This window comes from Lissotriton helveticus, chromosome 11 (genome assembly GCF_964261635.1).
Source record: "Lissotriton helveticus chromosome 11, aLisHel1.1, whole genome shotgun sequence".
Taxonomy (NCBI): domain Eukaryota; kingdom Metazoa; phylum Chordata; class Amphibia; order Caudata; family Salamandridae; genus Lissotriton; species Lissotriton helveticus.
In genome coordinates, this window is record NC_136072.1 from 39,380,809 (window position 1) to 39,406,832 (window position 26,024).

Here is a 26,024-nt window from a genome sequence, read left to right on the forward strand (position 1 = left end):
CATTATAACTCCAGCATCTCTATGTTAAAAAGCATTTCTAGGCAATATCTAGCCTCTGAAAAAAATATGCAAGATCCACCGATAAATCTGGCAAAAGTCACTAACATTTTGGGCATACTTGTGCTCTCACCTGAATGTAGCGCCACCTTGTAGCCATCGGAGGTAACTGCAGCTCACAAAATGTTTCATAAGAGGGCAAGTTGAGAGGAATCCAAGAGGCAGATGTCCATAGAAAGAGCCTCTGACTACAGCAGGAAGGTTGGATGCTTCAAATTTGCATAGTTTCCTGTCCAACGTCCTCTCACGTCCCGAACGCCCACGTCACTCCACTGAATGCTCCTCATCTGCATAAAGAGAACACTTTCACAGAGGAGCAGAGTGGCGCAGCGGAAGCGTGCTGGGCCCATAACCCAGAGGTCGATGGATCGAAACCATCCTCTGCTAAATTTGCTTTATTTTCCTTCCAAGGACCAAGCTGTCATTTCCACGCTGCCAGAAAGGAAAAGCGCAAGCTTGCGCCAGCTATGTGAGAAAAGACTTCTCAACTATCTGTGTCTGCTGAAATACAAGAGAGGGATCGTCAAAGGATCCACCCTTTACTTTGAAAGTAAAGAGACACAATAATAAGCATAAATGACAGAGGGCGTTGGTGGTATAGTGGTGAGCATAGCTGCCTTCCATGCAGTTGACCCGGGTTTGATTCCCGGCCAACGCAGTGCAAATACTTATGTATTCTGCAAGCAGGATATATTTTAGTTCAACATGTCACAAAATGGAAATATCATGAACAGATTAATCAGCCATATATATAGAAATTAAAAAATACGTAGGCAAACATCTCAATCGCCCCTTCTGCTATATTCATTGTCCTAATATATGATAAGTTTCATAAAGCAGAGTCGCCATTCACATGTGCTGGTAATAAATATGTTATTTTGGGCAGGCAATGAAAGGGCTGAGGCCCGACCAGACATTATACCTCCAGCATCTCTATGTTAAAAAGCATTTCTAGGCAATTTCTAGCCTCTGAAAAAAATATGCAAGACCCACCGATAAATCTGGCCAAAGTCCGTAACATTTTTGCATACTTGTGCTCTGACCTGAATGTAGCGCCACCTCGTAGCTGTCGAAGGTAACTGCAGCTCACAAAATGTTTTATCAGAAGGCAAGTTGAGAGGAATCCAAGAGGCAGATGTCCATGGAAAGAGCCTCTCACTGCAGCAGGAAGGTTGGATGCTTGAAATTTGCATAGTTTCCTGTCCAACGTCCCGAACGCTCCCAAACGCTCAAAAGCCTCACACCGGGCAAGCCCTCACCGGGTAGATCTCTGGCTCCCAGGTAAAGCCAAATCCTGAGCATGTTAGCGCTAGTATCACAGAGAGAGATATAGAGGGTTCAAGAGCTGCTGTCTTGATAAATGTTTGAAACGGCTAGTGCCTGAGAGTGTCTGGCTTTCAGTTATGACTGATTGTTAGAGGGGAAGATTAAGTTTTTCTGCACCCAGCATGCCTTGCGATATACTTAGGCAAATGAGGTGAGAGCCCGACCAATCCCACTCTACTCTGCTGAATGCTCCTTATTTGCATAAAGAGAACACTTTCACAACGGAGCAGAGTGGCGCAGCGGAAGCGTGCTGGGCCCATAACCCAGAGGTCGATGGATCGAAACCATCCTCTGCTAATTTTGCTTGATTTTTCTTCCAAGGACCAAGCTGTCATTCCCAGGCTGCCAGCAAGTAAAAGCGCAAGCTTTTGCCAGCTATGTGAGAAAAGACTTCTCAACTATCTGTGTCTGCTGAAATACAAGAGAGGGATCGTAAAAGGATCCACCCTGTACTTTGAAAGTAAAGACACACAATAATAAGCATAAATGACTGGTGGGACCTTCAAACACTTTTCTGGGCATGCTTTGAATTTCATTCTTCCCTTTTAGTTGTGCTATTATCTATCTCCTGGGCATTTCCTGGAATGTTCTCTCTTTCTCTTCCCTGCTTTGCTTGCCATGCTGCATCTATATGTTCATATCTATTATTTGTACTACTGCTTTCCATTCTTCTCTTCCGCACAGCTTTGACCTTGGTTTCAATCCCAGTTCCTTACTCTCTGCTAAAAACTTTCTACTGCTTTTCATGTTGGTATCTAAACCAAATGCACCGTTGAAGCTGGTGCAAGATAGACATTGCACTCAGGGTCGTAATGTTTAGAACCGAGAGCATACAGATCATAGGGCGTTGGTGGTATAGTGGTGAGCATAGCTGCCTTCCAAGCAGTTGACCCGGGTTCGATTCCCGGCCAACGCAGTACAAATACTTATATATTCTGCAAGCTGGATATATTTTAATGCAATATGTCACAAAATGGAAATATCATGAACAGATTAATCAGCCAGATATAAAAAAATAAACAAATACGTAGGCAAACATCTCGATCGCCCCTTCTGCTATATTCATTGCCCTAATATATGATAAGTTCCATAAAGCAGAGTCACCACTCACATGTGCTGGTAATAAATATGTTACAGTGGGCAGACAATGAAAGGGCTGAGGCCCGACCAGACATTATAACTCCAGCATCTCTATGTTAAAAAGCATTTCTAGGCAATATCTAGCCTCTGAAAAAAATATGCAAGATCCACCGATAAATCTGGCAAAAGTCACTAACATTTTGGGCATACTTGTGCTCTCACCTGAATGTAGCGCCACCTTGTAGCCATCGGAGGTAACTGCAGCTCACAAAATGTTTCATAAGAGGGCAAGTTGAGAGGAATCCAAGAGGCAGATGTCCATAGAAAGAGCCTCTGACTACAGCAGGAAGGTTGGATGCTTCAAATTTGCATAGTTTCCTGTCCAACGTCCTCTCACGTCCCGAACGCCCACGTCACTCCACTGAATGCTCCTCATCTGCATAAAGAGAACACTTTCACAGAGGAGCAGAGTGGCGCAGCGGAAGCGTGCTGGGCCCATAACCCAGAGGTCGATGGATCGAAACCATCCTCTGCTAAATTTGCTTTATTTTCCTTCCAAGGACCAAGCTGTCATTTCCACGCTGCCAGAAAGGAAAAGCGCAAGCTTGCGCCAGCTATGTGAGAAAAGACTTCTCAACTATCTGTGTCTGCTGAAATACAAGAGAGGGATCGTCAAAGGATCCACCCTTTACTTTGAAAGTAAAGAGACACAATAATAAGCAGAAATGACAGAGGGCGTTGGTGGTATAGTGGTGAGCATAGCTGCCTTCCAAGCAGTTGACCCGGGTTCGATTCCCGGCCAACGCAGTGCAAATACTTATGTATTCTGCAAGCAGGATATATTTTAGTTCAACATGTCACAAAATGGAAATATCATGAACAGATTAATCAGCCATATATATAGAAATTAAAAAATACGTAGGCAAACATCTCAATCGCCCCTTCTGCTATATTCATTGTCCTAATATATGATAAGTTTCATAAAGCAGAGTCGCCATTCACATGTGCTGGTAATAAATATGTTATTTTGGGCAGGCAATGAAAGGGCTGAGGCCCGACCAGACATTATACCTCCAGCATCTCTATGTTAAAAAGCATTTCTAGGCAATTTCTAGCCTCTGAAAAAAATATGCAAGACCCACCGATAAATCTGGCCAAAGTCCGTAACATTTTTGCATACTTGTGCTCTGACCTGAATGTAGCGCCACCTCGTAGCTGTCGAAGGTAACTGCAGCTCACAAAATGTTTTATCAGAAGGCAAGTTGAGAGGAATCCAAGAGGCAGATGTCCATGGAAAGAGCCTCTCACTGCAGCAGGAAGGTTGGATGCTTGAAATTTGCATAGTTTCCTGTCCAACGTCCACTCACGTCCCGAACGCTCCCAAACGCTCAAAAGCCTCACACCGGGTAGATCTCTGGCTCCCAGGTAAAGCCAAATCCTGAGCATGTTAGCGCTAGTATCACAGAGAGAGATATAGAGGGTTCAAGAGCTGCTGTCTTGATAAATGTTTGAAACGGCTAGTGCCTGAGAGTGTCTGGCTTTCAGTTATGACTGATTGTGAGAGGGGAAGATTAAGTTTTTCTGCACCCAGCATGCCTTGCGATATACTTAGGCAAATGAGGTGAGAGCCCGACCAATCCCACTCTACTCTGCTGAATGCTCCTTATTTGCATAAAGAGAACACTTTCACAACGGAGCAGAGTGGCGCAGCGGAAGCGTGCTGGGCCCATAACCCAGAGGTCGATGGATCGAAACCATCCTCTGCTAATTTTGCTTGATTTTTCTTCCAAGGACCAAGCTGTCATTCCCAGGCTGCCAGCAAGTAAAAGCGCAAGCTTTTGCCAGCTATGTGAGAAAAGACTTCTCAACTATCTGTGTCTGCTGAAATACAAGAGAGGGATCGTAAAAGGATCCACCCTGTACTTTGAAAGTAAAGACACACAATAATAAGCATAAATGACTGGTGGGACCTTCAAACACTTTTCTGGGCATGCTTTGAATTTCATTCTTCCCTTTTAGTTGTGCTATTATCTATCTCCTGGGCATTTCCTGGAATGTTCTCTCTTTCTCTTCCCTGCTTTGCTTCCCATGCTGCATCTATATGTTCATATCTATTATTTGTACTACTGCTTTCCATTCTTCTCTTCCGCACAGCTTTGACCTTGGTTTCAATCCCAGTTCCTTACCCTCTGCTAAAAACTTTCTACTGCTTTTCATGTTGGTATCTAAACCAAATGCACCGTTGAAGCTGGTGCAAGATAGACATTGCACTCAGGGTCGTAATGTTTAGAACCGAGAGCATACAGATCATAGGGCGTTGATGGTATAGTGGTGAGCATAGCTGCCTTCCAAGCAGTTGACCCGGGTTCGATTCCCAGCCAACGCAGTACAAATACTTATATATTCTGCAAGCTGGATATATTTTAATGCAATATGTCACAAAATGGAAATATCATGAACAGATTAATCAGCCAGATATAAAAAAATAAACAAATACGTAGGCAAACATCTCGATCGCCCCTTCTGCTATATTCATTGCCCTAATATATGATAAGTTCCATAAAGCAGAGTCACCACTCACATGTGCTGGTAATAAATATGTTACAGTGGGCAGACAATGAAAGGGCTGAGGCCCGACCAGACATTATAACTCCAGCATCTCTATGTTAAAAAGCATTTCTAGGCAATATCTAGCCTCTGAAAAAAATATGCAAGATCCACCGATAAATCTGGCAAAAGTCACTAACATTTTGGGCATACTTGTGCTCTCACCTGAATGTAGCGCCACCTTGTAGCCATCGGAGGTAACTGCAGCTCACAAAATGTTTCATAAGAGGGCAAGTTGAGAGGAATCCAAGAGGCAGATGTCCATAGAAAGAGCCTCTGACTACAGCAGGAAGGTTGGATGCTTCAAATTTGCATAGTTTCCTGTCCAACGTCCTCTCACGTCCCGAACGCCCACGTCACTCCACTGAATGCTCCTCATCTGCATAAAGAGAACACTTTCACAGAGGAGCAGAGTGGCGCAGCGGAAGCGTGCTGGGCCCATAACCCAGAGGTCGATGGATCGAAACCATCCTCTGCTAAATTTGCTTTATTTTCCTTCCAAGGACCAAGCTGTCATTTCCACGCTGCCAGAAAGGAAAAGCGCAAGCTTGCGCCAGCTATGTGAGAAAAGACTTCTCAACTATCTGTGTCTGCTGAAATACAAGAGAGGGATCGTCAAAGGATCCACCCTTTACTTTGAAAGTAAAGAGACACAATAATAAGCATAAATGACAGAGGGCGTTGGTGGTATAGTGGTGAGCATAGCTGCCTTCCAAGCAGTTGACCCGGGTTCGATTCCCGGCCAACGCAGTGCAAATACTTATGTATTCTGCAAGCAGGATATATTTTAGTTCAACATGTCACAAAATGGAAATATCATGAACAGATTAATCAGCCATATATATAGAAATTAAAAAATACGTAGGCAAACATCTCAATCGCCCCTTCTGCTATATTCATTGTCCTAATATATGATAAGTTTCATAAAGCAGAGTCGCCATTCACATGTGCTGGTAATAAATATGTTATTTTGGGCAGGCAATGAAAGGGCTGAGGCCCGACCAGACATTATACCTCCAGCATCTCTATGTTAAAAAGCATTTCTAGGCAATTTCTAGCCTCTGAAAAAAATATGCAAGACCCACCGATAAATCTGGCCAAAGTCCGTAACATTTTTGCATACTTGTGCTCTGACCTGAATGTAGCGCCACCTCGTAGCTGTCGAAGGTAACTGCAGCTCACAAAATGTTTTATCAGAAGGCAAGTTGAGAGGAATCCAAGAGGCAGATGTCCATGGAAAGAGCCTCTCACTGCAGCAGGAAGGTTGGATGCTTGAAATTTGCATAGTTTCCTGTCCAACGTCCACTCACGTCCCGAACGCTCCCAAACGCTCAAAAGCCTCACACCGGGTAGATCTCTGGCTCCCAGGTAAAGCCAAATCCTGAGCATGTTAGCGCTAGTATCACAGAGAGAGATATAGAGGGTTCAAGAGCTGCTGTCTTGATAAATGTTTGAAACGGCTAGTGCCTGAGAGTGTCTGGCTTTCAGTTATGACTGATTGTGAGAGGGGAAGATTAAGTTTTTCTGCACCCAGCATGCCTTGCGATATACTTAGGCAAATGAGGTGAGAGCCCGACCAATCCCACTCTACTCTGCTGAATGCTCCTTATTTGCATAAAGAGAACACTTTCACAACGGAGCAGAGTGGCGCAGCGGAAGCGTGCTGGGCCCATAACCCAGAGGTCGATGGATCGAAACCATCCTCTGCTAATTTTGCTTGATTTTTCTTCCAAGGACCAAGCTGTCATTCCCAGGCTGCCAGCAAGTAAAAGCGCAAGCTTTTGCCAGCTATGTGAGAAAAGACTTCTCAACTATCTGTGTCTGCTGAAATACAAGAGAGGGATCGTAAAAGGATCCACCCTGTACTTTGAAAGTAAAGACACACAATAATAAGCATAAATGACTGGTGGGACCTTCAAACACTTTTCTGGGCATGCTTTGAATTTCATTCTTCCCTTTTAGTTGTGCTATTATCTATCTCCTGGGCATTTCCTGGAATGTTCTCTCTTTCTCTTCCCTGCTTTGCTTCCCATGCTGCATCTATATGTTCATATCTATTATTTGTACTACTGCTTTCCATTCTTCTCTTCCGCACAGCTTTGACCTTGGTTTCAATCCCAGTTCCTTACCCTCTGCTAAAAACTTTCTACTGCTTTTCATGTTGGTATCTAAACCAAATGCACCGTTGAAGCTGGTGCAAGATAGACATTGCACTCAGGGTCGTAATGTTTAGAACCGAGAGCATACAGATCATAGGGCGTTGGTGGTATAGTGGTGAGCATAGCTGCCTTCCAAGCAGTTGACCCGGGTTCGATTCCCGGCCAACGCAGTACAAATACTTATATATTCTGCAAGCTGGATATATTTTAATGCAATATGTCACAAAATGGAAATATCATGAACAGATTAATCAGCCAGATATAAAAAAATAAACAAATACGTAGGCAAACATCTCGATCGCCCCTTCTGCTATATTCATTGCCCTAATATATGATAAGTTCCATAAAGCAGAGTCACCACTCACATGTGCTGGTAATAAATATGTTACAGTGGGCAGACAATGAAAGGGCTGAGGCCCGACCAGACATTATAACTCCAGCATCTCTATGTTAAAAAGCATTTCTAGGCAATATCTAGCCTCTGAAAAAAATATGCAAGATCCACCGATAAATCTGGCAAAAGTCACTAACATTTTGGGCATACTTGTGCTCTCACCTGAATGTAGCGCCACCTTGTAGCCATCGGAGGTAACTGCAGCTCACAAAATGTTTCATAAGAGGGCAAGTTGAGAGGAATCCAAGAGGCAGATGTCCATAGAAAGAGCCTCTGACTACAGCAGGAAGGTTGGATGCTTCAAATTTGCATAGTTTCCTGTCCAACGTCCTCTCACGTCCCGAACGCCCACGTCACTCCACTGAATGCTCCTCATCTGCATAAAGAGAACACTTTCACAGAGGAGCAGAGTGGCGCAGCGGAAGCGTGCTGGGCCCATAACCCAGAGGTCGATGGATCGAAACCATCCTCTGCTAAATTTGCTTTATTTTCCTTCCAAGGACCAAGCTGTCATTTCCACGCTGCCAGAAAGGAAAAGCGCAAGCTTGCGCCAGCTATGTGAGAAAAGACTTCTCAACTATCTGTGTCTGCTGAAATACAAGAGAGGGATCGTCAAAGGATCCACCCTTTACTTTGAAAGTAAAGAGACACAATAATAAGCATAAATGACAGAGGGCGTTGGTGGTATAGTGGTGAGCATAGCTGCCTTCCATACAGTTGACCCGGGTTCGATTCCCGGCCAACGCAGTGCAAATACTTATGTATTCTGCAAGCAGGATATATTTTAGTTCAACATGTCACAAAATGGAAATATCATGAACAGATTAATCAGCCATATATATAGAAATTAAAAAATACGTAGGCAAACATCTCAATCGCCCCTTCTGCTATATTCATTGTCCTAATATATGATAAGTTTCATAAAGCAGAGTCGCCATTCACATGTGCTGGTAATAAATATGTTATTTTGGGCAGGCAATGAAAGGGCTGAGGCCCGACCAGACATTATACCTCCAGCATCTCTATGTTAAAAAGCATTTCTAGGCAATTTCTAGCCTCTGAAAAAAATATGCAAGACCCACCGATAAATCTGGCCAAAGTCCGTAACATTTTTGCATACTTGTGCTCTGACCTGAATGTAGCGCCACCTCGTAGCTGTCGAAGGTAACTGCAGCTCACAAAATGTTTTATCAGAAGGCAAGTTGAGAGGAATCCAAGAGGCAGATGTCCATGGAAAGAGCCTCTCACTGCAGCAGGAAGGTTGGATGCTTGAAATTTGCATAGTTTCCTGTCCAACGTCCCGAACGCTCCCAAACGCTCAAAAGCCTCACACCGGGCAAGCCCTCACCGGGTAGATCTCTGGCTCCCAGGTAAAGCCAAATCCTGAGCATGTTAGCGCTAGTATCACAGAGAGAGATATAGAGGGTTCAAGAGCTGCTGTCTTGATAAATGTTTGAAACGGCTAGTGCCTGAGAGTGTCTGGCTTTCAGTTATGACTGATTGTTAGAGGGGAAGATTAAGTTTTTCTGCACCCAGCATGCCTTGCGATATACTTAGGCTAATGAGGTGAGAGCCCGACCAATCCCACTCTACTCTGCTGAATGCTCCTTATTTGCATAAAGAGAACACTTTCACAACGGAGCAGAGTGGCGCAGCGGAAGCGTGCTGGGCCCATAACCCAGAGGTCGATGGATCGAAACCATCCTCTGCTAATTTTGCTTGATTTTTCTTCCAAGGAGCAAGCTGTCATTCCCAGGCTGCCAGCAAGTAAAAGCGCAAGCTTTTGCCAGCTATGTGAGAAAAGACTTCTCAACTATCTGTGTCTGCTGAAATACAAGAGAGGGATCGTAAAAGGATCCACCCTGTACTTTGAAAGTAAAGACACACAATAATAAGCATAAATGACTGGTGGGACCTTCAAACACTTTTCTGGGCATGCTTTGAATTTCATTCTTCCCTTTTAGTTGTGCTATTATCTATCTCCTGGGCATTTCCTGGAATGTTCTCTCTTTCTCTTCCCTGCTTTGCTTCCCATGCTGCATCTATATGTTCATATCTTTATTTGTACTACTGCTTTCCATTCTTCTCTTCCGCACAGCTTTGACCTTGGTTTCAATCCCAGTTCCTTACCCTCTGCTAAAAACCTTCTACTGCTTTTCATGTTGGTATCTAAACCAAATGCACCGTTGAAGCTGGTGCAAGATAGACATTGCACTCAGGGTCGTAATGTTTAGAACCGAGAGCATACAGATCATAGGGCGTTGGTGGTATAGTGGTGAGCATAGCTGCCTTCCAAGCAGTTGACCCGGGTTCGATTCCCGGCCAACGCAGTACAAATACTTATATATTCTGCAAGCTGGATATATTTTAATGCAATATGTCACAAAATGGAAATATCATGAACAGATTAATCAGCCAGATATAAAAAAATAAACAAATACGTAGGCAAACATCTCGATCGCCCCTTCTGCTATATTCATTGCCCTAATATATGATAAGTTCCATAAAGCAGAGTCACCACTCACATGTGCTGGTAATAAATATGTTACAGTGGGCAGACAATGAAAGGGCTGAGGCCCGACCAGACATTATAACTCCAGCATCTCTATGTTAAAAAGCATTTCTAGGCAATATCTAGCCTCTGAAAAAAATATGCAAGATCCACCGATAAATCTGGCAAAAGTCACTAACATTTTGGGCATACTTGTGCTCTCACCTGAATGTAGCGCCACCTTGTAGCCATCGGAGGTAACTGCAGCTCACAAAATGTTTCATAAGAGGGCAAGTTGAGAGGAATCCAAGAGGCAGATGTCCATAGAAAGAGCCTCTGACTACAGCAGGAAGGTTGGATGCTTCAAATTTGCATAGTTTCCTGTCCAACGTCCTCTCACGTCCCGAACGCCCACGTCACTCCACTGAATGCTCCTCATCTGCATAAAGAGAACACTTTCACATAGGAGCAGAGTGGCGCAGCGGAAGCGTGCTGGGCCCATAACCCAGAGGTCGATGGATCGAAACCATCCTCTGCTAAATTTGCTTTATTTTCCTTCCAAGGACCAAGCTGTCATTTCCACGCTGCCAGAAAGGAAAAGCGCAAGCTTGCGCCAGCTATGTGAGAAAAGACTTCTCAACTATCTGTGTCTGCTGAAATACAAGAGAGGGATCGTCAAAGGATCCACCCTTTACTTTGAAAGTAAAGAGACACAATAATAAGCATAAATGACAGAGGGCGTTGGTGGTATAGTGGTGAGCATAGCTGCCTTCCAAGCAGTTGACCCGGGTTCGATTCCCGGCCAACGCAGTGCAAATACTTATGTATTCTGCAAGCAGGATATATTTTAGTTCAACATGTCACAAAATGGAAATATCATGAACAGATTAATCAGCCATATATATAGAAATTAAAAAATACGTAGGCAAACATCTCAATCGCCCCTTCTGCTATATTCATTGTCCTAATATATGATAAGTTTCATAAAGCAGAGTCGCCATTCACATGTGCTGGTAATAAATATGTTATTTTGGGCAGGCAATGAAAGGGCTGAGGCCCGACCAGACATTATACCTCCAGCATCTCTATGTTAAAAAGCATTTCTAGGCAATTTCTAGCCTCTGAAAAAAATATGCAAGACCCACCGATAAATCTGGCCAAAGTCCGTAACATTTTTGCATACTTGTGCTCTGACCTGAATGTAGCGCCACCTCGTAGCTGTCGAAGGTAACTGCAGCTCACAAAATGTTTTATCAGAAGGCAAGTTGAGAGGAATCCAAGAGGCAGATGTCCATGGAAAGAGCCTCTCACTGCAGCAGGAAGGTTGGATGCTTGAAATTTGCATAGTTTCCTGTCCAACGTCCCGAACGCTCCCAAACGCTCAAAAGCCTCACACCGGGTAGATCTCTGGCTCCCAGGTAAAGCCAAATCCTGAGCATGTTAGCGCTAGTATCACAGAGAGAGATATAGAGGGTTCAAGAGCTGCTGTCTTGATAAATGTTTGAAACGGCTAGTGCCTGAGAGTGTCTGGCTTTCAGTTATGACTGATTGTGAGAGGGGAAGATTAAGTTTTTCTGCACCCAGCATGCCTTGCGATATACTTAGGCAAATGAGGTGAGAGCCCGACCAATCCCACTCTACTCTGCTGAATGCTCCTTATTTGCATAAAGAGAACACTTTCACAACGGAGCAGAGTGGCGCAGCGGAAGCGTGCTGGGCCCATAACCCAGAGGTCGATGGATCGAAACCATCCTCTGCTAATTTTGCTTGATTTTTCTTCCAAGGACCAAGCTGTCATTCCCAGGCTGCCAGCAAGTAAAAGCGCAAGCTTTTGCCAGCTATGTGAGAAAAGACTTCTCAACTATCTGTGTCTGCTGAAATACAAGAGAGGGATCGTAAAAGGATCCACCCTGTACTTTGAAAGTAAAGACACACAATAATAAGCATAAATGACTGGTGGGACCTTCAAACACTTTTCTGGGCATGCTTTGAATTTCATTCTTCCCTTTTAGTTGTGCTATTATCTATCTCCTGGGCATTTCCTGGAATGTTCTCTCTTTCTCTTCCCTGCTTTGCTTCCCATGCTGCATCTATATGTTCATATCTATTATTTGTACTACTGCTTTCCATTCTTCTCTTCCGCACAGCTTTGACCTTGGTTTCAATCCCAGTTCCTTACCCTCTGCTAAAAACTTTCTACTGCTTTTCATGTTGGTATCTAAACCAAATGCACCGTTGAAGCTGGTGCAAGATAGACATTGCACTCAGGGTCGTAATGTTTAGAACCGAGAGCATACAGATCATAGGGCGTTGGTGGTATAGTGGTGAGCATAGCTGCCTTCCAAGCAGTTGACCCGGGTTCGATTCCCGGCCAACGCAGTACAAATACTTATATATTCTGCAAGCTGGATATATTTTAATGCAATATGTCACAAAATGGAAATATCATGAACAGATTAATCAGCCAGATATAAAAAAATAAACAAATACGTAGGCAAACATCTCGATCGCCCCTTCTGCTATATTCATTGCCCTAATATATGATAAGTTCCATAAAGCAGAGTCACCACTCACATGTGCTGGTAATAAATATGTTACAGTGGGCAGACAATGAAAGGGCTGAGGCCCGACCAGACATTATAACTCCAGCATCTCTATGTTAAAAAGCATTTCTAGGCAATATCTAGCCTCTGAAAAAAATATGCAAGATCCACCGATAAATCTGGCAAAAGTCACTAACATTTTGGGCATACTTGTGCTCTCACCTGAATGTAGCGCCACCTTGTAGCCATCGGAGGTAACTGCAGCTCACAAAATGTTTCATAAGAGGGCAAGTTGAGAGGAATCCAAGAGGCAGATGTCCATAGAAAGAGCCTCTGACTACAGCAGGAAGGTTGGATGCTTCAAATTTGCATAGTTTCCTGTCCAACGTCCTCTCACGTCCCGAACGCCCACGTCACTCCACTGAATGCTCCTCATCTGCATAAAGAGAACACTTTCACAGAGGAGCAGAGTGGCGCAGCGGAAGCGTGCTGGGCCCATAACCCAGAGGTCGATGGATCGAAACCATCCTCTGCTAAATTTGCTTTATTTTCCTTCCAAGGACCAAGCTGTCATTTCCACGCTGCCAGAAAGGAAAAGCGCAAGCTTGCGCCAGCTATGTGAGAAAAGACTTCTCAACTATCTGTGTCTGCTGAAATACAAGAGAGGGATCGTCAAAGGATCCACCCTTTACTTTGAAAGTAAAGAGACACAATAATAAGCATAAATGACAGAGGGCGTTGGTGGTATAGTGGTGAGCATAGCTGCCTTCCATGCAGTTGACCCGGGTTCAATTCCCGGCCAACGCAGTGCAAATACTTATGTATTCTGCAAGCAGGATATATTTTAGTTCAACATGTCACAAAATGGAAATATCATGAACAGATTAATCAGCCATATATATAGAAATTAAAAAATACGTAGGCAAACATCTCAATCACCCCTTCTGCTATATTCATTGTCCTAATATATGATAAGTTTCATAAAGCAGAGTCGCCATTCACATGTGCTGGTAATAAATATGTTATTTTGGGCAGGCAATGAAAGGGCTGAGGCCCGACCAGACATTATACCTCCAGCATCTCTATGTTAAAAAGCATTTCTAGGCAATTTCTAGCCTCTGAAAAAAATATGCAAGACCCACCGATAAATCTGGCCAAAGTCCGTAACATTTTTGCATACTTGTGCTCTGACCTGAATGTAGCGCCACCTCGTAGCTGTCGAAGGTAACTGCAGCTCACAAAATGTTTTATCAGAAGGCAAGTTGAGAGGAATCCAAGAGGCAGATGTCCATGGAAAGAGCCTCTCACTGCAGCAGGAAGGTTGGATGCTTGAAATTTGCATAGTTTCCTGTCCAACGTCCCGAACGCTCCCAAACGCTCAAAAGCCTCGTCCTCACCGGGTAGATCTCTGGCTCCCAGGTAAAGCCAAATCCTGAGCATGTTAGCGCTAGTATCACAGAGAGAGATATAGAGGGTTCAAGAGCTGCTGTCTTGATAAATGTTTGAAACGGCTAGTGCCTGAGAGTGTCTGGCTTTCAGTTATGACTGATTGTGAGAGGGGAAGATTAAGTTTTTCTGCACCCAGCATGCCTTGCGATATACTTAGGCAAATGAGGTGAGAGCCCGACCAATCCCACTCTACTCTGCTGAATGCTCCTTATTTGCATAAAGAGAACACTTTCACAACGGAGCAGAGTGGCGCAGCGGAAGCGTGCTGGGCCCATAACCCAGAGGTCGATGGATCGAAACCATCCTCTGCTAATTTTGCTTGATTTTTCTTCCAAGGACCAAGCTGTCATTCCCAGGCTGCCAGCAAGTAAAAGCGCAAGCTTTTGCCAGCTATGTGAGAAAAGACTTCTCAACTATCTGTGTCTGCTGAAATACAAGAGAGGGATCGTAAAAGGATCCACCCTGTACTTTGAAAGTAAAGACACACAATAATAAGCATAAATGACTGGTGGGACCTTCAAACACTTTTCTGGGCATGCTTTGAATTTCATTCTTCCCTTTTAGTTGTGCTATTATCTATCTCCTGGGCATTTCCTGGAATGTTCTCTCTTTCTCTTCCCTGCTTTGCTTCCCATGCTGCATCTATATGTTCATATCTATTATTTGTACTACTGCTTTCCATTCTTCTCTTCCGCACAGCTTTGACCTTGGTTTCAATCCCAGTTCCTTACCCTCTGCTAAAAACTTTCTACTGCTTTTCATGTTGGTATCTAAACCAAATGCACCGTTGAAGCTGGTGCAAGATAGACATTGCACTCAGGGTCGTAATGTTTAGAACCGAGAGCATACAGATCATAGGGCGTTGGTGGTATAGTGGTGAGCATAGCTGCCTTCCAAGCAGTTGACCCGGGTTCGATTCCCGGCCAACGCAGTACAAATACTTATATATTCTGCAAGCTGGATATATTTTAATGCAATATGTCACAAAATGGAAATATCATGAACAGATTAATCAGCCAGATATAAAAAAATAAACAAATACGTAGGCAAACATCTCGATCGCCCCTTCTGCTATATTCATTGCCCTAATATATGATAAGTTCCATAAAGCAGAGTCACCACTCACATGTGCTGGTAATAAATATGTTACAGTGGGCAGACAATGAAAGGGCTGAGGCCCGACCAGACATTATAACTCCAGCATCTCTATGTTAAAAAGCATTTCTAGGCAATATCTAGCCTCTGAAAAAAATATGCAAGATCCACCGATAAATCTGGCAAAAGTCACTAACATTTTGGGCATACTTGTGCTCTCACCTGAATGTAGCGCCACCTTGTAGCCATCGGAGGTAACTGCAGCTCACAAAATGTTTCATAAGAGGGCAAGTTGAGAGGAATCCAAGAGGCAGATGTCCATAGAAAGAGCCTCTGACTACAGCAGGAAGGTTGGATGCTTCAAATTTGCATAGTTTCCTGTCCAACGTCCTCTCACGTCCCGAACGCCCACGTCACTCCACTGAATGCTCCTCATCTGCATAAAGAGAACACTTTCACAGAGGAGCAGAGTGGCGCAGCGGAAGCGTGCTGGGCCCATAACCCAGAGGTCGATGGATCGAAACCATCCTCTGCTAAATTTGCTTTATTTTCCTTCCAAGGACCAAGCTGTCATTTCCACGCTGCCAGAAAGGAAAAGCGCAAGCTTGCGCCAGCTATGTGAGAAAAGACTTCTCAACTATCTGTGTCTGCTGAAATACAAGAGAGGGATCGTCAAAGGATCCACCCTTTACTTTGAAAGTAAAGAGACACAATAATAAGCATAAATGACAGAGGGCGTTGGTGGTATAGTGGTGAGCATAGCTGCCTTCCATGCAGTTGACCCGGGTTCGATTCCCGGCCAACGCAGTGCAAATACTTATGTATTCTGCAAGCAGGATATATTTTAGTTCAACATGTCACAAAATGGAAATATCATGAACAGATTAATCAGCCATATATATAGAAATTAAAAAATACGTAGGCAAACATCTCAATCGCCCCTTCTGCTATATTCATTGTCCTAATATATGATAAGTTTCATAAAGCAGAGTCGCCATTCACATGTGCTGGTAATAAATATGTTATTTTGGGCAGGCAATGAAAGGGCTGAGGCCCGACCAGACATTATACCTCCAGCATCTCTATGTTAAAAAGCATTTCTAGGCAATTTCTAGCCTCTGAAAAAAATATGCAAGACCCACCGATAAATCTGGCCAAAGTCCGTAACATTTTTGCATACTTGTGCTCTGACCTGAATGTAGCGCCACCTCGTAGCTGTCGAAGGTAACTGCAGCTCACAAAATGTTTTATCAGAAGGCAAGTTGAGAGGAATCCAAGAGGCAGATGTCCATGGAAAGAGCCTCTCACTGCAGCAGGAAGGTTGGATGCTTGAAATTTGCATAGTTTCCTGTCCAACGTCCACAACGCTCCCAAACGCTCAAAAGCCTCACACCGGGTAGATCTCTGGCTCCCAGGTAAAGCCAAATCCTGAGCATGTTAGCGCTAGTATCACAGAGAGAGATATAGAGGGTTCAAGAGCTGCTGTCTTGATAAATGTTTGAAACGGCTAGTGCCTGAGAGTGTCTGGCTTTCAGTTATGACTGATTGTGAGAGGGGAAGATTAAGTTTTTCTGCACCCAGCATGCCTTGCGATATACTTAGGCAAATGAGGTGAGAGCCCGACCAATCCCACTCTACTCTGCTGAATGCTCCTTATTTGCATAAAGAGAACACTTTCACAACGGAGCAGAGTGGCGCAGCGGAAGCGTGCTGGGCCCATAACCCAGAGGTTGATGGATCGAAACCATCCTCTGCTAATTTTGCTTGATTTTTCTTCCAAGGACCAAGCTGTCATTCCCAGGCTGCCAGCAAGTAAAAGCGCAAGCTTTTGCCAGCTATGTGAGAAAAGACTTCTCAACTATCTGTGTCTGCTGAAATACAAGAGAGGGATCGTAAAAGGATCCACCCTGTACTTTGAAAGTAAAGACACACAATAATAAGCATAAATGACTGGTGGGACCTTCAAACACTTTTCTGGGCATGCTTTGAATTTCATTCTTCCCTTTTAGTTGTGCTATTATCTATCTCCTGGGCATTTCCTGGAATGTTCTCTCTTTCTCTTCCCTGCTTTGCTTCCCATGCTGCATCTATATGTTCATATCTATTATTTGTACTACTGCTTTCCATTCTTCTCTTCCGCACAGCTTTGACCTTGGTTTCAATCCCAGTTCCTTACCCTCTGCTAAAAACTTTCTACTGCTTTTCATGTTGGTATCTAAACCAAATGCACCGTTGAAGCTGGTGCAAGATAGACATTGCACTCAGGGTCGTAATGTTTAGAACCGAGAGCATACAGATCATAGGGCGTTGGTGGTATAGTGGTGAGCATAGCTGCCTTCCAAGCAGTTGACCCGGGTTCGATTCCCGGCCAACGCAGTACAAATACTTATATATTCTGCAAGCTGGATATATTTTAATGCAATATGTCACAAAATGGAAATATCATGAACAGATTAATCAGCCAGATATAAAAAAATAAACAAATACGTAGGCAAACATCTCGATCGCCCCTTCTGCTATATTCATTGCCCTAATATATGATAAGTTCCATAAAGCAGAGTCACCACTCACATGTGCTGGTAATAAATATGTTACAGTGGGCAGACAATGAAAGGGCTGAGGCCCGACCAGACATTATAACTCCAGCATCTCTATGTTAAAAAGCATTTCTAGGCAATATCTAGCCTCTGAAAAAAATATGCAAGATCCACCGATAAATCTGGCAAAAGTCACTAACATTTTGGGCATACTTGTGCTCTCACCTGAATGTAGCGCCACCTTGTAGCCATCGGAGGTAACTGCAGCTCACAAAATGTTTCATAAGAGGGCAAGTTGAGAGGAATCCAAGAGGCAGATGTCCATAGAAAGAGCCTCTGACTACAGCAGGAAGGTTGGATGCTTCAAATTTGCATAGTTTCCTGTCCAACGTCCTCTCACGTCCCGAACGCCCACGTCACTCCACTGAATGCTCCTCATCTGCATAAAGAGAACACTTTCACAGAGGAGCAGAGTGGCGCAGCGGAAGCGTGCTGGGCCCATAACCCAGAGGTCGATGGATCGAAACCATCCTCTGCTAAATTTGCTTTATTTTCCTTCCAAGGACCAAGCTGTCATTTCCACGCTGCCAGAAAGGAAAAGCGCAAGCTTGCGCCAGCTATGTGAGAAAAGACTTCTCAACTATCTGTGTCTGCTGAAATACAAGAGAGGGATCGTCAAAGGATCCACCCTTTACTTTGAAAGTAAAGAGACACAATAATAAGCATAAATGACAGAGGGCGTTGGTGGTATAGTGGTGAGCATAGCTGCCTTCCATGCAGTTGACCCGGGTTCGATTCCCGGCCAACGCAGTGCAAATACTTATGTATTCTGCAAGCAGGATATATTTTAGTTCAACATGTCACAAAATGGAAATATCATGAACAGATTAATCAGCCATATATATAGAAATTAAAAAATACGTAGGCAAACATCTCAATCGCCCCTTCTGCTATATTCATTGTCCTAATATATGATAAGTTTCATAAAGCAGAGTCGCCATTCACATGTGCTGGTAATAAATATGTTATTTTGGGCAGGCAATGAAAGGGCTGAGGCCCGACCAGACATTATACCTCCAGCATCTCTATGTTAAAAAGCATTTCTAGGCAATTTCTAGCCTCTGAAAAAAATATGCAAGACCCACCGATAAATCTGGCCAAAGTCCGTAACATTTTTGCATACTTGTGCTCTGACCTGAATGTAGCGCCACCTCGTAGCTGTCGAAGGTAACTGCAGCTCACAAAATGTTTTATCAGAAGGCAAGTTGAGAGGAATCCAAGAGGCAGATGTCCATGGAAAGAGCCTCTCACTGCAGCAGGAAGGTTGGATGCTTGAAATTTGCATAGTTTCCTGTCCAACGTCCACAACGCTCCCAAACGCTCAAAAGCCTCACACCGGGTAGATCTCTGGCTCCCAGGTAAAGCCAAATCCTGAGCATGTTAGCGCTAGTATCACAGAGAGAGATATAGAGGGTTCAAGAGCTGCTGTCTTGATAAATGTTTGAAACGGCTAGTGCCTGAGAGTGTCTGGCTTTCAGTTATGACTGATTGTGAGAGGGGAAGATTAAGTTTTTCTGCACCCAGCATGCCTTGCGATATACTTAGGCAAATGAGGTGAGAGCCCGACCAATCCCACTCTACTCTGCTGAATGCTCCTTATTTGCATAAAGAGAACACTTTCACAACGGAGCAGAGTGGCGCAGCGGAAGCGTGCTGGGCCCATAACCCAGAGGTCGATGGATCGAAACCATCCTCTGCTAATTTTGCTTGATTTTTCTTCCAAGGACCAAGCTGTCATTCCCAGGCTGCCAGCAAGTAAAAGCGCAAGCTTTTGCCAGCTATGTGAGAAAAGACTTCTCAACTATCTGTGTCTGCTGAAATACAAGAGAGGGATCGTAAAAGGATCCACCCTGTACTTTGAAAGTAAAGACACACAATAATAAGCATAAATGACTGGTGGGACCTTCAAACACTTTTCTGGGCATGCTTTGAATTTCATTCTTCCCTTTTAGTTGTGCTATTATCTATCTCCTGGGCATTTCCTGGAATGTTCTCTCTTTCTCTTCCCTGCTTTGCTTCCCATGCTGCATCTATATGTTCATATCTATTATTTGTACTACTGCTTTCCATTCTTCTCTTCCGCACAGCTTTGACCTTGGTTTCAATCCCAGTTCCTTACCCTCTGCTAAAAACTTTCTACTGCTTTTCATGTTGGTATCTAAACCAAATGCACCGTTGAAGCTGGTGCAAGATAGACATTGCACTCAGGGTCGTAATGTTTAGAACCGAGAGCATACAGATCATAGGGCGTTGGTGGTATAGTGGTGAGCATAGCTGCCTTCCAAGCAGTTGACCCGGGTTCGATTCCCGGCCAACGCAGTACAAATACTTATATATTCTGCAAGCTGGATATATTTTAATGCAATATGTCACAAAATGGAAATATCATGAACAGATTAATCAGCCAGATATAAAAAAATAAACAAATACGTAGGCAAACATCTCGATCGCCCCTTCTGCTATATTCATTGCCCTAATATATGATAAGTTCCATAAAGCAGAGTCACCACTCACATGTGCTGGTAATAAATATGTTACAGTGGGCAGACAATGAAAGGGCTGAGGCCCGACCAGACATTATAACTCCAGCATCTCTATGTTAAAAAGCATTTCTAGGCAATATCTAGCCTCTGAAAAAAATATGCAAGATCCACCGATAAATCTGGCAAAAGTCACTAACATTTTGGGCATACTTGTGCTCTCACCTGAATGTAGCGCCACCTTGTAGCCATCGGAGGTAACTGCAGCTCACAAAATGTTTCATAAGAGGGCAAGTTGAGAGGAATCCAAGAGGCAGATGTCCATAGAAAGAGCCTCTGACTACAGCAGGAAGGTTGGATGCTTCAAATTTGCATAGTTTCCTGTCCAACGTCCTCTCACGTCCCGAACGCCCACGTCACTCCACTGAATGCTCCTCATCTGCATAAAGAGAACACTTTCACAGAGGAGCAGAGTGGCGCAGCGGAAGCGTGCTGGGCCCATAACCCAGAGGTCGATGGATCGAAACCATCCTCTGCTAAATTTGCTTTATTTTCCTTCCAAGGACCAAGCTGTCATTTCCACGCTGCCAGAAAGAAAAAGCGCAAGCTTGCGCCAGCTATGTGAGAAAAGACTTCTCAACTATCTGTGTCTGCTGAAATACAAGAGAGGGATCGTCAAAGGATCCACCCTTTACTTTGAAAGTAAAGAGACACAATAATAAGCATAAATGACAGAGGGCGTTGGTGGTATAGTGGTGAGCATAGCTGCCTTCCATGCAGTTGACCCGGGTTCGATTCCCGGCCAACGCAGTGCAAATACTTATGTATTCTGCAAGCAGGATATATTTTAGTTCAACATGTCACAAAATGGAAATATCATGAACAGATTAATCAGCCATATATATAGAAATTAAAAAATACGTAGGCAAACATCTCAATCGCCCCTTCTGCTATATTCATTGTCCTAATATATGATAAGTTTCATAAAGCAGAGTCGCCATTCACATGTGCTGGTAATAAATATGTTATTTTGGGCAGGCAATGAAAGGGCTGAGGCCCGACCAGACATTATACCTCCAGCATCTCTATGTTAAAAAGCATTTCTAGGCAATTTCTAGCCTCTGAAAAAAATATGCAAGACCCACCGATAAATCTGGCCAAAGTCCGTAACATTTTTGCATACTTGTGCTCTGACCTGAATGTAGCGCCACCTCGTAGCTGTCGAAGGTAACTGCAGCTCACAAAATGTTTTATCAGAAGGCAAGTTGAGAGGAATCCAAGAGGCAGATGTCCATGGAAAGAGCCTCTCACTGCAGCAGGAAGGTTGGATGCTTGAAATTTGCATAGTTTCCTGTCCAACGTCCCGAACGCTCCCAAACGCTCAAAAGCCTCGCCCTCACCGGGTAGATCTCTGGCTCCCAGGTAAAGCCAAATCCTGAGCATGTTAGCGCTAGTATCACAGAGAGAGATATAGAGGGTTCAAGAGCTGCTGTCTTGATAAATGTTTGAAACGGCTAGTGCCTGAGAGTGTCTGGCTTTCAGTTATGACTGATTGTGAGAGGGGAAGATTAAGTTTTTCTGCACCCAGCATGCCTTGCGATATACTTAGGCAAATGAGGTGAGAGCCCGACCAATCCCACTCTACTCTGCTGAATGCTCCTTATTTGCATAAAGAGAACACTTTCACAACGGAGCAGAGTGGTGCAGCGGAAGCGTGCTGGGCCCATAACCCAGAGGTCGATGGATCGAAACCATCCTCTGCTAATTTTGCTTGATTTTTCTTCCAAGGACCAAGCTGTCATTCCCAGGCTGCCAGCAAGTAAAAGCGCAAGCTTTTGCCAGCTATGTGAGAAAAGACTTCTCAACTATCTGTGTCTGCTGAAATACAAGAGAGGGATCGTAAAAGGATCCACCCTGTACTTTGAAAGTAAAGACACACAATAATAAGCATAAATGACTGGTGGGACCTTCAAACACTTTTCTGGGCATGCTTTGAATTTCATTCTTCCCTTTTAGTTGTGCTATTATCTATCTCCTGGGCATTTCCTGGAATGTTCTCTCTTTCTCTTCCCTGCTTTGCTTCCCATGCTGCATCTATATGTTCATATCTATTATTTGTACTACTGCTTTCCATTCTTCTCTTCCGCACAGCTTTGACCTTGGTTTCAATCCCAGTTCCTTACCCTCTGCTAAAAACTTTCTACTGCTTTTCATGTTGGTATCTAAACCAAATGCACCGTTGAAGCTGGTGCAAGATAGACATTGCACTCAGGGTCGTAATGTTTAGAACCGAGAGCATACAGATCATAGGGCGTTGGTGGTATAGTGGTGAGCATAGCTGCCTTCCAAGCAGTTGACCCGGGTTCGATTCCCGGCCAACGCAGTACAAATACTTATATATTCTGCAAGCTGGATATATTTTAATGCAATATGTCACAAAATGGAAATATCATGAACAGATTAATCAGCCAGATATAAAAAAATAAACAAATACGTAGGCAAACATCTCGATCGCCCCTTCTGCTATATTCATTGCCCTAATATATGATAAGTTCCATAAAGCAGAGTCACCACTCACATGTGCTGGTAATAAATATGTTACAGTGGGCAGACAATGAAAGGGCTGAGGCCCGACCAGACATTATAACTCCAGCATCTCTATGTTAAAAAGCATTTCTAGGCAATATCTAGCCTCTGAAAAAAATATGCAAGATCCACCGATAAATCTGGCAAAAGTCACTAACATTTTGGGCATACTTGTGCTCTCACCTGAATGTAGCGCCACCTTGTAGCCATCGGAGGTAACTGCAGCTCACAAAATGTTTCATAAGAGGGCAAGTTGAGAGGAATCCAAGAGGCAGATGTCCATAGAAAGAGCCTCTGACTACAGCAGGAAGGTTGGATGCTTCAAATTTGCATAGTTTCCTGTCCAACGTCCTCTCACGTCCCGAACGCCCACGTCACTCCACTGAATGCTCCTCATCTGCATAAAGAGAACACTTTCACAGAGGAGCAGAGTGGCGCAGCGGAAGCGTGCTGGGCCCATAACCCAGAGGTCGATGGATCGAAACCATCCTCTGCTAAATTTGCTTTATTTTCCTTCCAAGGACCAAGCTGTCATTTCCACGCTGCCAGAAAGGAAAAGCACAAGCTTGCTCCAGCTATGTGAGAAAAGACTTCTCAACTATCTGTGTCTGCTGAAATACAAGAGAGGGATCGTCAAAGGATCCACCCTTTACTTTGAAAGTAAAGAGACACAATAATAAGCATAAATGACAGAGGGCGTTGGTGGTATAGTGGTGAGCATAGCTGCCTTCCATGCAGTTGACCCGGGTTCGATTCCCGGCCAACGCAGTGCAAATACTTATGTATTCTGCAAGCAGGATATATTTTAGTTCAACATGTCACAAAATGGAAATATCATGAACAGATTAATCAGCCATATATATAGAAATTAAAAAATACGTAGGCAAACATCTCAATCGCCCCTTCTGCTATATTCATTGTCCTAATATATGATAAGTTTCATAAAGCAAAGTCGCCATTCACATGTGCTGGTAATAAATATGTTATTTTGGGCAGGCAATGAAAGGGCTGAGGCCCGACCAGACATTATACCTCCAGCATCTCTATGTTAAAAAGCATTTCTAGGCAATTTCTAGCCTCTGAAAAAAATATGCAAGACCCACCGATAAATCTGGCCAAAGTCCGTAACATTTTTGCATACTTGTGCTCTGACCTGAATGTAGCGCCACCTCGTAGCTGTCGAAGGTAACTGCAGCTCACAAAATGTTTTATCAGAAGGCAAGTTGAGAGGAATCCAAGAGGCAGATGTCCATGGAAAGAGCCTCTCACTGCAGCAGGAAGGTTGGATGCTTGAAATTTGCATAGTTTCCTGTCCAACGTCCCGAACGCTCCCAAACGCTCAAAAGCCTCACACCGGGCAAGCCCTCACCGGGTAGATCTCTGGCTCCCAGGTAAAGCCAAATCCTGAGCATGTTAGCGCTAGTATCACAGAGAGAGATATAGAGGGTTCAAGAGCTGCTGTCTTGATAAATGTTTGAAACGGCTAGTGCCTGAGAGTGTCTGGCTTTCAGTTATGACTGATTGTTAGAGGGGAAGATTAAGTTTTTCTGCACCCAGCATGCCTTGCGATATACTTAGGCAAATGAGGTGAGAGCCCGACCAATCCCACTCTACTCTGCTGAATGCTCCTTATTTGCATAAAGAGAACACTTTCACAACGGAGCAGAGTGGCGCAGCGGAAGCGTGCTGGGCCCATAACCCAGAGGTCGATGGATCGAAACCATCCTCTGCCAATTTTGCTTGATTTTTCTTCCAAGGACCAAGCTGTCATTCCCAGGCTGCCAGCAAGTAAAAGCGCAAGCTTTTGCCAGCTATGTGAGAAAAGACTTCTCAACTATCTGTGTCTGCTGAAATACAAGAGAGGGATCGTAAAAGGATCCACCCTGTACTTTGAAAGTAAAGACACACAATAATAAGCATAAATGACTGGTGGGACCTTCAAACACTTTTCTGGGCATGCTTTGAATTTCATTCTTCCCTTTTAGTTGTGCTATTATCTATCTCCTGGGCATTTCCTGGAATGTTCTCTCTTTCTCTTCCCTGCTTTGCTTCCCATGCTGCATCTATATGTTCATATCTATTATTTGTACTACTGCTTTCCATTCTTCTCTTCCGCACAGCTTTGACCTTGGTTTCAATCCCAGTTCCTTACTCTCTGCTAAAAACTTTCTACTGCTTTTCATGTTGGTATCTAAACCAAATGCACCGTTGAAGCTGGTGCAAGATAGACATTGCACTCAGGGTCGTAATGTTTAGAACCGAGAGCATATAGATCATAGGGCGTTGGTGGTATAGTGGTGAGCATAGCTGCCTTCCAAGCAGTTGACCCGGGTTCGATTCCCGGCCAACGCAGTACAAATACTTATATATTCTGCAAGCTGGATATATTTTAATGCAATATGTCACAAAATGGAAATATCATGAACAGATTAATCAGCCAGATATAAAAAAATAAACAAATACGTAGGCAAACATCTCGATCGCCCCTTCTGCTATATTCATTGCCCTAATATATGATAAGTTCCATAAAGCAGAGTCACCACTCACATGTGCTGGTAATAAATATGTTACAGTGGGCAGACAATGAAAGGGCTGAGGCCCGACCAGACATTATAACTCCAGCATCTCTATGTTAAAAAGCATTTCTAGGCAATATCTAGCCTCTGAAAAAAATATGCAAGATCCACCGATAAATCTGGCAAAAGTCACTAACATTTTGGGCATACTTGTGCTCTCACCTGAATGTAGCGCCACCTTGTAGCCATCGGAGGTAACTGCAGCTCACAAAATGTTTCATAAGAGGGCAAGTTGAGAGGAATCCAAGAGGCAGATGTCCATAGAAAGAGCCTCTGACTACAGCAGGAAGGTTGGATGCTTCAAATTTGCATAGTTTCCTGTCCAACGTCCTCTCACGTCCCGAACGCCCACGTCACTCCACTGAATGCTCCTCATCTGCATAAAGAGAACACTTTCACAGAGGAGCAGAGTGGCGCAGCGGAAGCGTGCTGGGCCCATAACCCAGAGGTCGATGGATCGAAACCATCCTCTGCTAAATTTGCTTTATTTTCCTTCCAAGGACCAAGCTGTCATTTCCACGCTGCCAGAAAGGAAAAGCGCAAGCTTGCGCCAGCTATGTGAGAAAAGACTTCTCAACTATCTG

The 26,024-nt window shown here is 43.9% G+C and overlaps 19 non-coding genes across 19 annotated transcripts; all 19 read left to right on the forward strand.

Moving 5' to 3' along the window:
* Positions 1-643: 643 nt before the first annotated feature.
* Positions 644-715, forward strand: TRNAG-UCC (transfer RNA glycine (anticodon UCC)). Its single transcript has one exon. It is a non-coding gene; the product is annotated as a tRNA-Gly (tRNA).
* Positions 716-2,227: 1,512 nt separating this feature from the next.
* On the forward strand, positions 2,228-2,299 carry TRNAG-UCC (transfer RNA glycine (anticodon UCC)). The gene has a single exon. It is a non-coding gene; the product is annotated as a tRNA-Gly (tRNA).
* An 899-nt stretch (positions 2,300-3,198) lies between these two features.
* Positions 3,199-3,270, forward strand: TRNAG-UCC (transfer RNA glycine (anticodon UCC)). The gene has a single exon. It is a non-coding gene; the product is annotated as a tRNA-Gly (tRNA).
* A 2,478-nt stretch (positions 3,271-5,748) lies between these two features.
* TRNAG-UCC (transfer RNA glycine (anticodon UCC)) lies at positions 5,749-5,820 on the forward strand. Its single transcript has one exon. It is a non-coding gene; the product is annotated as a tRNA-Gly (tRNA).
* Positions 5,821-7,327: 1,507 nt separating this feature from the next.
* On the forward strand, positions 7,328-7,399 carry TRNAG-UCC (transfer RNA glycine (anticodon UCC)). Its single transcript has one exon. It is a non-coding gene; the product is annotated as a tRNA-Gly (tRNA).
* An 899-nt stretch (positions 7,400-8,298) lies between these two features.
* On the forward strand, positions 8,299-8,370 carry TRNAG-UCC (transfer RNA glycine (anticodon UCC)). The gene has a single exon. It is a non-coding gene; the product is annotated as a tRNA-Gly (tRNA).
* Positions 8,371-9,881: 1,511 nt separating this feature from the next.
* On the forward strand, positions 9,882-9,953 carry TRNAG-UCC (transfer RNA glycine (anticodon UCC)). Its single transcript has one exon. It is a non-coding gene; the product is annotated as a tRNA-Gly (tRNA).
* An 899-nt stretch (positions 9,954-10,852) lies between these two features.
* Positions 10,853-10,924, forward strand: TRNAG-UCC (transfer RNA glycine (anticodon UCC)). Its single transcript has one exon. It is a non-coding gene; the product is annotated as a tRNA-Gly (tRNA).
* Positions 10,925-12,421: 1,497 nt separating this feature from the next.
* Positions 12,422-12,493, forward strand: TRNAG-UCC (transfer RNA glycine (anticodon UCC)). Its single transcript has one exon. It is a non-coding gene; the product is annotated as a tRNA-Gly (tRNA).
* An 899-nt stretch (positions 12,494-13,392) lies between these two features.
* TRNAG-UCC (transfer RNA glycine (anticodon UCC)) lies at positions 13,393-13,464 on the forward strand. The gene has a single exon. It is a non-coding gene; the product is annotated as a tRNA-Gly (tRNA).
* Positions 13,465-14,965: 1,501 nt separating this feature from the next.
* On the forward strand, positions 14,966-15,037 carry TRNAG-UCC (transfer RNA glycine (anticodon UCC)). The gene has a single exon. It is a non-coding gene; the product is annotated as a tRNA-Gly (tRNA).
* Positions 15,038-15,936: 899 nt separating this feature from the next.
* On the forward strand, positions 15,937-16,008 carry TRNAG-UCC (transfer RNA glycine (anticodon UCC)). The gene has a single exon. It is a non-coding gene; the product is annotated as a tRNA-Gly (tRNA).
* A 1,497-nt stretch (positions 16,009-17,505) lies between these two features.
* Positions 17,506-17,577, forward strand: TRNAG-UCC (transfer RNA glycine (anticodon UCC)). The gene has a single exon. It is a non-coding gene; the product is annotated as a tRNA-Gly (tRNA).
* An 899-nt stretch (positions 17,578-18,476) lies between these two features.
* Positions 18,477-18,548, forward strand: TRNAG-UCC (transfer RNA glycine (anticodon UCC)). The gene has a single exon. It is a non-coding gene; the product is annotated as a tRNA-Gly (tRNA).
* A 1,497-nt stretch (positions 18,549-20,045) lies between these two features.
* On the forward strand, positions 20,046-20,117 carry TRNAG-UCC (transfer RNA glycine (anticodon UCC)). The gene has a single exon. It is a non-coding gene; the product is annotated as a tRNA-Gly (tRNA).
* Positions 20,118-21,016: 899 nt separating this feature from the next.
* On the forward strand, positions 21,017-21,088 carry TRNAG-UCC (transfer RNA glycine (anticodon UCC)). The gene has a single exon. It is a non-coding gene; the product is annotated as a tRNA-Gly (tRNA).
* A 1,501-nt stretch (positions 21,089-22,589) lies between these two features.
* Positions 22,590-22,661, forward strand: TRNAG-UCC (transfer RNA glycine (anticodon UCC)). Its single transcript has one exon. It is a non-coding gene; the product is annotated as a tRNA-Gly (tRNA).
* Positions 22,662-23,560: 899 nt separating this feature from the next.
* On the forward strand, positions 23,561-23,632 carry TRNAG-UCC (transfer RNA glycine (anticodon UCC)). Its single transcript has one exon. It is a non-coding gene; the product is annotated as a tRNA-Gly (tRNA).
* A 1,512-nt stretch (positions 23,633-25,144) lies between these two features.
* Positions 25,145-25,216, forward strand: TRNAG-UCC (transfer RNA glycine (anticodon UCC)). The gene has a single exon. It is a non-coding gene; the product is annotated as a tRNA-Gly (tRNA).
* Positions 25,217-26,024: the final 808 nt, after the last annotated feature.